The following is a 12687-nucleotide window of genomic DNA, read 5'->3' as shown; positions in this document are numbered from 1 at the left end:
TTGTATCCTAGTTGATGATGCCATCGCTTCCACATCATTAGAATGTGTTCCTAGCCTACCAACAAGAAAGGCATTGTTACAACAAATAGGTAGAGTACGCTGCAAACATTTTGAAGAGACACATATTCCTGAGTTGTCACTGCAGACATTAGATATGAGTCTGTTCCCATTTCAGATGGGTTTGTTTGTACAGAAGTGAATGGTAGATGATAGTACTGGTAATATTGTTATTGTGTTTAATACATTGAACAACCTACATGATTTAAGTCATGCTACCATCTGGATAATGGATGGTGCATACTTTTGCAAGGGTGTACTGTGCCGTCAACTCTACAGTATACACTGGCTGGTTATTAAATATGGTGGTTACAGCAAGTCCGTGCCTTTGCTGTACTGTCTTAAGTCTAAGAAGTCTTTATTGGCATATAATATGATATGGCACTGTGTTTTCTACCTGCTCTCAGTTAATGATTTCCGAACAAGTTTACAGTTTGTCCTGTGAGATTTTGAGATGGCAACTATCAAAAGCATAACGATAAACATAAATGGGGCTGCGTCAAAAGGATGTTTATTCAATTTTGGGCAGAATATATGAAGGAAGGTTCAACAACTGGGTTTAGCTTTGCTTTACAGTTCTTCTTACACATTTCAGCTATCTGTCAAGTGATTGGTAGCACTGGCTTTCCTCCCTGAGGAGGAAGTACTGCCTACATTCCATGCTTTAAAAGAGACTTTCCCAGATGAAGGCAGAGTGCTACTTAAATACTTCTTGGATTGGTATTTATTGGGGAGAGTGAGGAAATTTGCAATGTGTACTACTGCGTTTACTAGATTTCCTGCTCTGTTCCCCTTTTTTCTTTTTGGAACATATCAGATTTACACACTCTATTCCTGCCATGCACCAAGAACTCAATAGAAGAGTGGCATCACCGCCTTAAGTGTGTTCTTGGTGCATGAGCAACTGACCTCTCTGTGGTTATGACAGCTCTAGCTAGAGAGCAAAATTGTGTAGAAGGATTGCGGACACGGCATTCTGCAGGTTGTCCCCCTTCACCTAAGAAGAAGAAACTGATACTGAGGCAGGCACAATTTCAGAGAGTCCTAGATAACTAGGACAATTAATCACATATTGAGTTTGTGCAGGCTATTGCTCAATTACTAAAAATGTTGTGTTTATAGGTTCATATGTTCAAAGGTAGGTACTAGGCTATTGGCCCTAGGGCCTATATAAGCCTAGCCAAAAATGTACCCTGGCTTTCGCCACCCAAGAAAATTATTTTCCTGTGCCCCTGTCAAGCAGAGCCACAGAAGTGATCCCCGGGGTGAATTTCCTATTTCCCATCCAATCATCAAGATTTTTCTTGAAGAGTGCTAACGAGGAGCTTTGTTTGATATAGATAGGTAGTTTGCTCTAGAGTATGGGAAGTCTCTGGGACAGGAATCTATCCCTCCAGCATGTTCTATTTATTGTGGTGACAAGGTTTAGGTCCCTAGAGCATGTAGCTTGGAGGGATTGGTATTTTTTTAAGTGGAGCTTGTCCAACAGCTCTGGGTTTGACATAGCTTTGTATGTTAGGCAGAGATTGCATCTGAATAGGTGACATGCAATGGAGTAAAGCTGGAGTTTTTTGACACAGTCTACATAGGGCATCTGTTTGAGGCCAGTAATCCTCTTTGTGATGTATTTCTGCAGCCTTTCCAGTTATTGTAGATGTCTTGTGAGGTACATACCAAAAGGGGCGTTGTACTCTATAATGGGTCTAATGAGTGATGAGTAGAGGGGAACAATGACCTCTTTTTTCCTGGATGAGAAATGTTTTGTGATGAGGTGTGCCACGTAGAAGGATTTCCTGACTACTGTGGTGATGTGATTATCAAAGGAGAGACTACTGTCAGCCTGTGTCCCAAGGTCACTTATCATTCTTTCTGTGTTAAGTAGACTACTGCCTATGTGGTAGTTCATGGGTACAGAGTTTTTACCAAAGGGGATGACAATGCACTTTTTGGCATTGAGCTTGAGGCCATGGCTTTGACACCAGGCATCTGTCTCAGTGAGGCCCTTGTCCACATCATTAGGAGTTTCGATTATGGCTCCTAGTTTGCAGTCATCTGTGAGCTTCATTAGCCAAAGACCTTCTGTGTTAGCCTGTACTTCAGAGAAGTAGATATCAAACAGGAGAGGACCCAGGACTGAACCCTGTGGTACTCTACTTGTCACTGGACTGAAATCGGATTAGGAGTCTGCTACTTTCACAGTGTGGGTTCTGTCAGTGAGCCAGTTGGCAACCCATCTTGTGACATAGGGATTTATACCTAGTTTAGTGAGTTTACCTATAATTCCAAAGTGGGGGATGATGTCGAAAGCCTTGGCGAGATCTAGATAGGCTGTATGAACCACCTTACCCTTGTCTACGGCTTTGGTGATTGCTTCAAAGAAGTCTATCAGGATTAGGAGACATGATCTGCCTTTTACAAGCCTGAACTGGGTGGGGTCCAGAGTTTGGAGATTACCAATGTCTTTGTTTATAATTTTCATGATGATACATTCCATGGCCTTGCAGACCAAGCTCATCAGGCTAATGGGGCTGTAGTTCCTGCGGTCCGTGGTGGCTCCCCCTTTGAGGAGTGGGATAACAATTGATGTGCATGATTCAGTGGGCACAAAGCCTGAGGTGAGGCTATGATTAAACATGGTACTTAGGCGGAATGCCAGTTCATTCTGTACTTCATGTAGAACGCAGCCTGGGATGTTGTCAATTCCCATGGATGCTGTGTTCTTGGCTTTGGAGAGTGTGGTTTTTACCTGTGCAGCTGTAATTACAGCAACTTTGCATTCTTCCATTATAGAGATGGGCCTTTTAGGGGGTGAGAGGGGGGTAAAGTTAGCACTGAACCTATCTGCCAGGATGTTGGCAATATCAGTTGGTTCTATATATTTAGTGCCATTGTGCTGTAACTCAGAGCAGATTTGAGTGTTGCCATTGAGATACTTGACATAGCTATAGAATGCTTTGTTGTTGTCTTTAGAATCAGTGGTGATTTTGTTTTCGTAACTAGCTTTGGAGGATTTTTATGAGGGATCTCAGCTTCTTACAGAGGCTGACCAGGGAGTTCCTCCAATCATGGGATTTTACTCTTTTTTGCAACAGTTTCTTTCTTCTGTTGTAGAGTTTGTTTATGGCTGGGGACCACCAGATTGGCTTCCTTTTTTTTGGAGGATAGCATCTTGGTTCTGTTAGGGATAGCATGATCCATGTACTTGTGTAAGTGCTTATAAAGTGCATTTGTGTAGGATTCAACAGTAGTACCTCTGTTGTCTGCATGGGTGTTGTGATCTTTGCCACTTCTATCTTAAGAAGCGTGAAGTTGGCTTTGGAGAAATTTTTTACAGTGGTTTCCCTAATGGGGGGTGGGATGTGGATGTCTAGGATGATTAGCTTGTGGTCAAATCTGACCAACAAGGAATTGGCCTCTGGTGTGGAACACCGGTTGCCCATGTTGGTAATGACAAGGTCTAGGATATAGCTGCCCCTGATGGGGGTGTGGATAAGTTGATCCAAGGCATTGGAATTTATGAATTCCAGAAAATGTTGAGCAAAAGATTTGGTACATGAGTAGTTTTCCCTGTCAATGGTGGGGTAGTTGAAATCACCTATTATTAGGGTGTTGGGTTGTACCCTAATATTTTCCAGTGTATCAAGAAATGAGGAGTGGGAATCCTAAGGCATGGTGGAGGATCGGTAGCAAGCTACGATTTGGATTGCAGTCTTGCCCAGAGTTAGTTGCACTTGGATAATCTCAGATGCATTATGCTGAGCAAGTAGCCTGAAGGTGTGGAAATCCTTAATGAATATGGAAACGCCTCTGCCTTTAGTGTTTAGGCCCAGGTTAGGTGGCCGAAAGGTGTGGTATGAATTATAGCCTGGTAATGCAGGGGTGCTCCTGGAGCCTTGGACCAGGTCTCTGTCACTGCGCAGATGTCGATGTTCTCCATTTTAAGGAGTGTCTCATGTGAATGCATTTTGAGGTTTAGACTTCTAGCATTGAGTAGCATTACCCTCAGATTTTGCTTGTACCTGTTACGGTGGTGAATTTGTCATTTGAACCTTGCCTAAAAAAGGCACTATAGATGTCCAAGAGCCTTAGCCAGTATCCAGAATCCCAAGGGTGACAAGTGCAGGCCATCTCTGTCAAAGCATCATGGTCTGTCGATCATGTCATCCCAGGCAGACAGATACTGGATCCCCTTAGAATGACACCAGAAGCTTAGTCAATTGTTGAAGTCAATCATTTTGTCCTTGTACTGTGGTATCATTCTGGGTGATGGCAGGATGCTACTCAGGGCTAGGATCATATCTGCCTGGGCTACAAGATTGGAGAGCTCTTCCATGTCTCTTTTCATGTAGTCCAGGGAGGTACATCTCAGGTCATTCACACCAGCATGGAAATGACATAGTCATATTTGTACTTGTTGTGTAGTGAACTGAGTGGTGCATTATGTGGCAGATCCTAACACCCGACAGGCAGCTGACAGTAACATTCTCCTTGTTTAGCCTGGTGAGTGGAACATCAGTGTGCCTGACTATAGAGTCACCTATGACTAGAGTGTTGGGTACATTGTTATGCCTAATGGGCTGTGATTGAGTGGTACACTGAGTTTGTGGGCTATATGTCATTTGGATTGTGTTGGGGGTTGGAGGTTGCTTGCATATCTGCTTTGGAGGTCTCTGTTGCTTGACCAGATTTTTATTGAGAGCCTCCATGAATGTAGGTGTGTGTTTTGTTTTTCTATGTGTGTGCTTTGGTGGTGTAGGTTTTGAGGGACTATGTGATGAGTGTGGTGTGGTGCAAGTTTTTACCTTCTCCTCTTGACTGTCTAGTCCAGTCTTGGGTGAAGAGAGCTTTGCTTCCATTTTAGTTATATAAGTGCATCTCTCACAGGTTGTAGTGTTGGGTGGTAGGAGAAGAGGATTATCTCTGTGCATGAGGCAAATGCTGTATTGCTCCAAGTTTCTCAGATTCATCAGGTAGACAGGAGAAAAAAATGGGAGCTGACCCTTAGACATGCCTGGATAGGTGCTTATTTATTAAGTACTAAAAACTGTTTTCCTCTAGACAAGTGAGGAAAGTTAAGTGCTGTAGTAATTTGTAGCTTATTTAGTGCTTACAATGAGTTCTGAACAAGTGCTGAGCTGAAAGAAACAGATTTGAGTGCTAAAACTAATAAAACTGGCTAGTTCTAAGGGAAATTTGAAGAGCAGACTTTATGCGCCGGGAATAGCTTAACCCTAGCTAAGTGGTGATTCATAAAGTTTATTTTTTTTAATATAACAACAGCAAATGAGCAAACTGATTTAAACAAATTAACCAACTAACCAATAAAAAGCTAAAAAATGTGCCCCGTTCCAGCAGTCTTTGATCAGAGAAGTTCTAACTGCACACTCCTTCCACCAGTGTGCAGGGGAACCTTCTCCAAAAAAGATGGTCTGGATTAGTGCTCAAGCTATACAAATAAAGCTAGATTCAGCAGGGCTGAATCTAGTCTATGCTACAGCAAACAAGGCACACCAATTTCAGAAAGAAACAGTTCAAATAAGCAGGCACAATAAGCCTTTAACCAGAAATTCCCAGCTCAGAAGGGCAGAATCTAACCTCTCCTCCCACAAGAGTGCAGACCACAAACCTTCTTAATGTAAAATAACTGGCCTGAAGCCCAAGTGATTAAACCACAACTAATACACTTTTAGAATAACAGACACTGAGCCTTCAATCAGCAATTCCCATCTTAGAAGGATGCAAGCTACCTGTCCTGCCACAACAGTGCAGAACACAAACCTTCTTAATGTAAAACAACTGGTCTGAAGCCCAAGTGCTTAAACCAAAAGGTTTAGAATAGCAGTTACAATTTATTCAGGCTACTACCAAGCAGTAATAAATACAGCAGAATAAATACAAAGCAAACTAAAGTAATAAAGTAGGAATAAACACAAATACAGTAAAGAAGACAAATAAAGTACATGTTTTTGTTAGTAAAGTGCAAGGAGAGAGGAAGGAGGAGCAGAAGATAATTCAAGGATAAGCACCTAAGTGGGTTGGCCTTCTCAAATGTTCTCTCTGTATTAAGTAGAGGGAATACTTGACTGGGAGGGGTGTCCCAGATCAAATTTACAGTAGGGGTGGGCAACAGCAAAGCCACTAACTATAACAACACCACAAGAACAGGGTGGGAAGGAGGGAAAAACAGTTTCAGGACAGATGAGGAACAGAAAACAATGCCATAAAATATATAAAATAGTTCACTCACTCAAAAAAAAAAAATCAGTCAGGCAAAATTAAGACAATGCAGAACTCTGAAAGGTTAAAATGCCAAGAAATATTCTTATCAATCAACAATTTATTTCCTGATTGTTTGAGAATCACACTTCAGCCAGAACACCAGGAGGTTCCAACAGTGTATGCAAAAATTTAGAAACAGAAACTATTTTTAAATCAGCAAGCCTTGAAGCAATCAGCGAACACAAAAGCTGTTAGACCAGTTATATATACTCCACCACAGGAATTGGGGGGGGGGGCAGTTTCAGGACAGATGTGAAACAGAAAACAATGCCAGAAAACATATAAAATAATTCAGTCAGGCAAAAAAATAATTCAGTCAGGCAAAATTAAGACAATGCAGAACTCTGAAAGGTTAAAATTCCAAAACATATACTTATCAATCAGCAATATATATTTCCAGATTGTTTGAGAACCACACTTCAGCCAGAACACCAGGAGTTTCCAACAGTGTATGCAAGAATTTACAAACAGAAACTATTTTTAAATCAGCAAGCCTTGAAGCAATCAGAGAACACAAAAGCTATTAGACCAGTTATATAAACTCCACCACAGAAATAGGGGGGAAACAGTTTCAGGACAGATAAGAAACAGAAAACTATGCCAGAAAATATATAAAATAATTCAGTCAAGCAAAAAAATAATTCAGTCAGGCAAAATTAAGACAATGCAGAACTCTGAAAGGTTAAAATGCCAAGAAATATACTTTTCAATCAGCAGTATATTTCTAGATTGTTTGAGAATCAGACTTCAGCCAGAACATTAGGAGTTTCCAACAGTTATTATCATTCTATGGTTCTTGGCATTCTGAGAAGGGAAAGGTGTCATGCTGTGTTTAAATTGTTTACATTTTGAAATTGGTGTAATTTAAGCTCTGTTTTATGTACATTGGAGCACATTGAAATATGGGACATGGCTACACTATAAGGCTTTTTATTGTTGTGCAAGTACTTCATTTGTAGGTTTTTCATTCAGGTTGTGGAAGTGTGTGTCTACAGCATTACAGTATGTTTTGATACACAGATGGACCTACTATCAAGGGAGCACACGTCAGCATAGATGTTTTTGAGATTATGGGCTATCAGTACTGTAATTGTCGGCCTGGTGGGGTTTTGGTATTGTGTATTTACAATATTTCTGTATCAGGCCTGTAGTCTGCAGGATTTTTGAGCGATTGGCATTTAGAAGTATACCTTTAAAAATATACTAAATGAGAATGCTCACATAACTGAGTTTAAAACGAAATAACCACATGCAGGCAAACTTTGTTGAAGTGTGGGGAAAATCTAAATAACTTAAACTGATATTTTAAGACCAGATACATGTGCACTTGCATACTTTATTGTGTAATGTTTGCATTAACAATATGCATTAATAGATATTGGTCTACCCTCTGATGATGATTGAACATTTTTTGTTCCCTGAAAACCTACATCACACCCAAAGCTGAAGACAAAAATCTTTTGGCAGTTTGTGCAAAGGACTAAAGCTCTGAGTATTTAATGAGCTACTTCATGTTTCAAGGGAATTCTTCCACCTTCAATTGCCTACTGTATGATCGTGAGTAAGTCACATAACCAGACAGTGCTTTGGGACAGTTTGGAAATGGGGACTGCATGCCTAGTAATTACCTATGACCCTGTGAACCATACATTCAAAGCGGAGATTCCCAAACTTTTGCTGATATAACAGGTGAGTACATTGTGGGAGGTTGGCATAATGATTAAGTTGTTTACTTTGTGGACACAAGGTGTAGGGTTTGTTTCCTATACTGGGGAACTGGCTAAGCTTAAAATGGACAAAAACAAAGTCCTCTGCAAGTATGACCGGCAAGGCAAAAGGCCAACAAAACATGAAAAAATAGCCAGCACAAAACGTCAGAATATGAAAAAGGCAGAAATAGTAATGTTTAATCACATAAGATTTATTAGGATGAATAAATCCCAGACCGGTTTCAGCCCTAAGGCTTTCATCAGTCGGAGAAAATATTAATCACATAGATAGTTCACCATACATATTTGTAAGGTAAGCCCTCCAATCAGAATTCTTCCCTTCGCTCATATGGTTTTCTGTGTGAAAAAAATATAAAAAATATATGAAAAGAACAATATATATTCAACATAATTAATACAAAAAGTAATAATAATACATACTGTATTCACAAATGATCATTCAAACCAGGCAAAATCAAAGCACCCAGTTTGATGATCCAATACTTCTCTTTCTAGTTAAGTATTGAATGCCATCCCTGTTTATTGAATCTGTCACCATGGACCTTGTCAATGATCGTAAACTGAAATCTGGCAGAGTTGTAGTGTAAACAATGTCTGTATAAAGCGTTGGTGTCCCTTTTGATATGCATATCACTACGATGTTCGGACATTCGCATTCAGAGAGGTCGTGATGTCTGTCCGACATAGAAAACAGCACATGTACATGTCGCAAGATATATAACCCAATCACTGTTACAGTTCCCAAAAAATTTCATGTCATATACATGATTTGTGTTTCTACTAGAAAACCGTTTGGATGTGAAAATATATGGACAAGAAGAACAATGTCCACAACTACATGTAGCCCAAAGCCTATCCCCCGTCATGGTCAGTTGGTGGCATACCATACCCCCAGAACTCTCTCTTTTGTAATGGGAGAAGAAGGAACCTAACATTTGCCTCTTCTATATCCATACTGACAAGTCTGTCCCAAAAGAGATGTCAATTCATCATTGGCACAAAGAATATTCCAATGTTTAGAAATAATAATTTTGATCATATTAATATTACGTCCATATGTGGTAATTAGTCTAATGGTATCCATCTGTTCGGCTTGGCTTTTCTCCCTATAAGTCAGGAGTGATGTTCTGTCTGAGTTGGATGCCACTTGCCTAGCACTCTGGATGTCAAATTCTCTGTAGCCCTTAGCTCTAAACCTGCCTACCAAGTCGTGCTGAGATTCCATATAGTCTATTTCAGAGGAACAAATTCATCTTATTCTGAGTAACTGGGATTTGGGGATATTCCAGATGATATGGCTGGGATGTATGCTGGTGGCATGTAACAAGTTGTTATATTGGGGGTATTTACGAAATGTTTTGGTTTTTAATGAGTCATCTGGATTACGAGTGATAGTAATGTCCAGAAAATTAATTTCACATAAATCACAAGTCAGTGTAAATTCAATACCCCATTTGTTTTGGTTCGAATTTTGTACAAACTCCAATAGATATTGTTGATCAGAACGCCAGACCAGCCAACAATCATAGGTTCATAGGATAGTACTAGGCTATCGACCCTAGGGCCTATACAAGCCTAGCCATAACAATTCCCTGGCTATTTCTTCCCACACTTGTTTCTTCCCTGGACCCTTGTATAGCAGGGTGACTGACGTGATCCCTGGGGTGAATTTCCTTTCTCCCATCCAATCGTCAAGGTTCCTTTTGATGAAGGCCAAAGAGGCACTCTGCTTGACATGTATGAGCAGTCTATTCCAGAGTCTGGGGAGTCTCTGGGTCAGGAACTTATCCCTCCAGCATGTTTTGTTTATTGTGATGACAAGGTTTAGATCCCTGGAGCATGTGGCTCTGAGGGATTGGGATTTCTTTAAGTGTAGCATGTCCAACAGCTCTGGGTTTGACATGGCCTTGTATGTTAAGCAGAGATCGCCTCTGAGTAGACGATATATGACAGAGTATAGCTGGAGTTTTTTAAGGCGGTCAGCATAGGGCATCTGCTTAAGGCCTGTGATTCTTTTAGTGAGGTATTTCTGCAGCCTTTCTAGTTGTTGCAGATGTCTTGAGAGGTACATACCAAATGGGGCATTGTATTCTATAATGGGTCTAATGAGGGATGAGTACAGTGGGACAATGACCTCCTTTTTTCTGGATGAAAAGTCCTTAGTGATGAGGTGTACCACATAGAAGGATTTCTTGACTGTTGTGGTGATGTGGTTATCGAAGTTGAGACCACTGTCCACCTGTGTCCTTAAGTCTCTTATAACACTTTCAGTGTTTAGTGTACTGCTACCTATGTGGTAATTCATAGGTACATGTTTTTCCCAAAGGGGATAACTATACATTTCTTGGCATTGAGCTTGAGCCCATGGCTCTGGCACCAAGCATCTGTTTCTGTAAGGTCCTTCTGTAGAGTGTCCACATCATTTGGCTCCCAGTTTGCAGTCATCTGCGAACTTTGTTAGCCAGAGTCCCTTAGTGTTGGCCTGTACTCCAGAGAAGTAGATGCCAAACAAGAGCAGTCCCAGAATTGAACCCAGAGGTACTCCACTTGTCACTTGTCTGGAGCTGGATTTGGAGTTGGCTACTTTTACAGTGTGGATTCTGTCAGTAAAGCCAGTTGGCAACCCATAGAATGACGTAGGGATTAATGCCCAGCTTAGTAAGTCAATCTATGATTCCAGAGTGGGGGATTGTGTCAAAGGCCTTGGTGAGGTCCCGATAGGCTGTGTGGATTATCTTACCCTTGTCCACGGCTCTGGAGACTGATTCGAAGAAGTCAATCAGGTTCAGGAGACAAGATCGGCCCTTCATGAACCCAAACTGGGTGGGGTCCAATGTTTGAAGGTTGCCAATGTCTTTGTTTATAAGTTCCATGATAATACGTTCCATGGCCTTGCAGATCAGGCTCATCAGACTGACAAGGTGGTAGTTCCTGGGATCCAAGGTGGATCCCCCCTTGTGGAGTGGGATAACTATAGCTGTGCGCCATTCAGTGGGCACGAAGCCTGAGATGAGGCTATGATTAAACATGACACTTAGGTGAGGTGCCAGTTCATTTTGTAGTTCATGTAGTACACAGCCTGGAATGTCATGTGGTCCCATGGATGCTGTATTCTTAGCTTTGGAGAGTGTGTTTTTTACCTGTGTGGCCGTTATTACCAGAATTTGGCAATCTTCTGGTATTGAGATGGGCCGTTTACGGGGTGAGAGAGGGGGTGAAGTTGGCACTGAATTGATCTGCCAGGATATTGGCAATATCCGTGGGATCAGTATATTTAATGCCATTCTGTTGTAGCTCAGAGCAGATCTGAGCATTGCCATTTAGATTCTTGACATAGTTATAGAATGCCTTGTGGTTGTCTTTTGAATCTTTGGCAATTTTATTTTTGTAACTAGCTTTGGGGGATTTTATGAGAGATCTCAGCTTCTTACTGAGGCTGGTAAGGGAGTTTTTTGCATCCTGGGATTTTCCTCTTTTCTGCAACAGTTTCTTCCTTTTGTTATAAAGTTTGTTTATGGCAGGGGGCCACCAGATTGGCTTCCTTTTTTTGGAGGAGAACATCTTGGTTCTATTTGGCACAATTCATGCATGCATGGATGTGGTCATACAGTGCCTTAGTGTAGGATTCAGCAGTCGAACCTTCAGTTCCCATCTGCATTGGTGTCATGAAGTTTGTCACTTCTGACTTGAGTAGCATGAAGTTGGCTTTGGAGAAGTTTTTTATGGAGGTTTCCTTACTGGGGGTGGGGTTGGGATGTGGATGTTAAGGGTGATTAGCTTATGGTCAGACATGACCAACAAGGGGGTGACCATAGGTATAGAGCATCGATTTCCCATGTTGGTAATGACCAGGTCTAGGATATTGGAGCCCCTGGTGGGACTATGGATTAGTTGATCCAGGGCGTTGGAATTTATGAATACCAAGAACTGTTGGGCAAAGGTGTTGTTACATGAGTAGTTTTCTCAGTTAATGGCAGAGTAGTTGAAATCACCCAGTATTAGGGTGCATCCAGATATCTGTGCCAAACATCCAGTTTGTCTATGTAAATGTTGTGTGTAGGATCATAGATCAATTGTTCCTCAATGTATCCCATGAAGAGGTCTGCATAAATGGGAGCAAATGATGCTCCCATAGCAGTACCCCTAGTTTGCCAAAAGCATTCTTCCTGAAAATGGAATACATTTTTATCCAAGACATGCTCAGCCATGCAGACCAAAAGTATATTGAATCCCACCGGGTATAACTGGGCTCTATCTAGCCAATATTTAAGGGCTTCTAATCCAGCCCAGTGTGGTATGTTGGTATACAGGGCCTTGACATCCAGAGTGCACAGCAACCATCCTGGTTCAAGTTGGGTATCTGAAAAAAATTGTAAAAACTGAGTGGTGTCTTGTATCCTGGCTCGAATCATGCCGAGTAATGGTTTGAGATATATTGTCAAAAATTTGGATAAAGGTTCAGTTAGAGAGCCTATACCAGAAACAATTGGTCATCCAGGGGGTTTACTGAGGGATTTATGTACCTTGGGTAGGAGGTAAAGTAATTGTTTTTGTGGATCCTTCACCATAGGGTGTGCCTTGACAGATTCAGATATAATACCTTCTGAAGCTGCCAAACTCA

This window comes from Protopterus annectens, chromosome 2.part1 (assembly GCF_019279795.1).
Source record: "Protopterus annectens isolate FY-2018-M chromosome 2.part1, PAN1.0, whole genome shotgun sequence".
NCBI lineage: Eukaryota > Metazoa > Chordata > Ceratodontiformes > Protopteridae > Protopterus > Protopterus annectens.
This window is presented reverse-complemented; position numbering follows the sequence as displayed.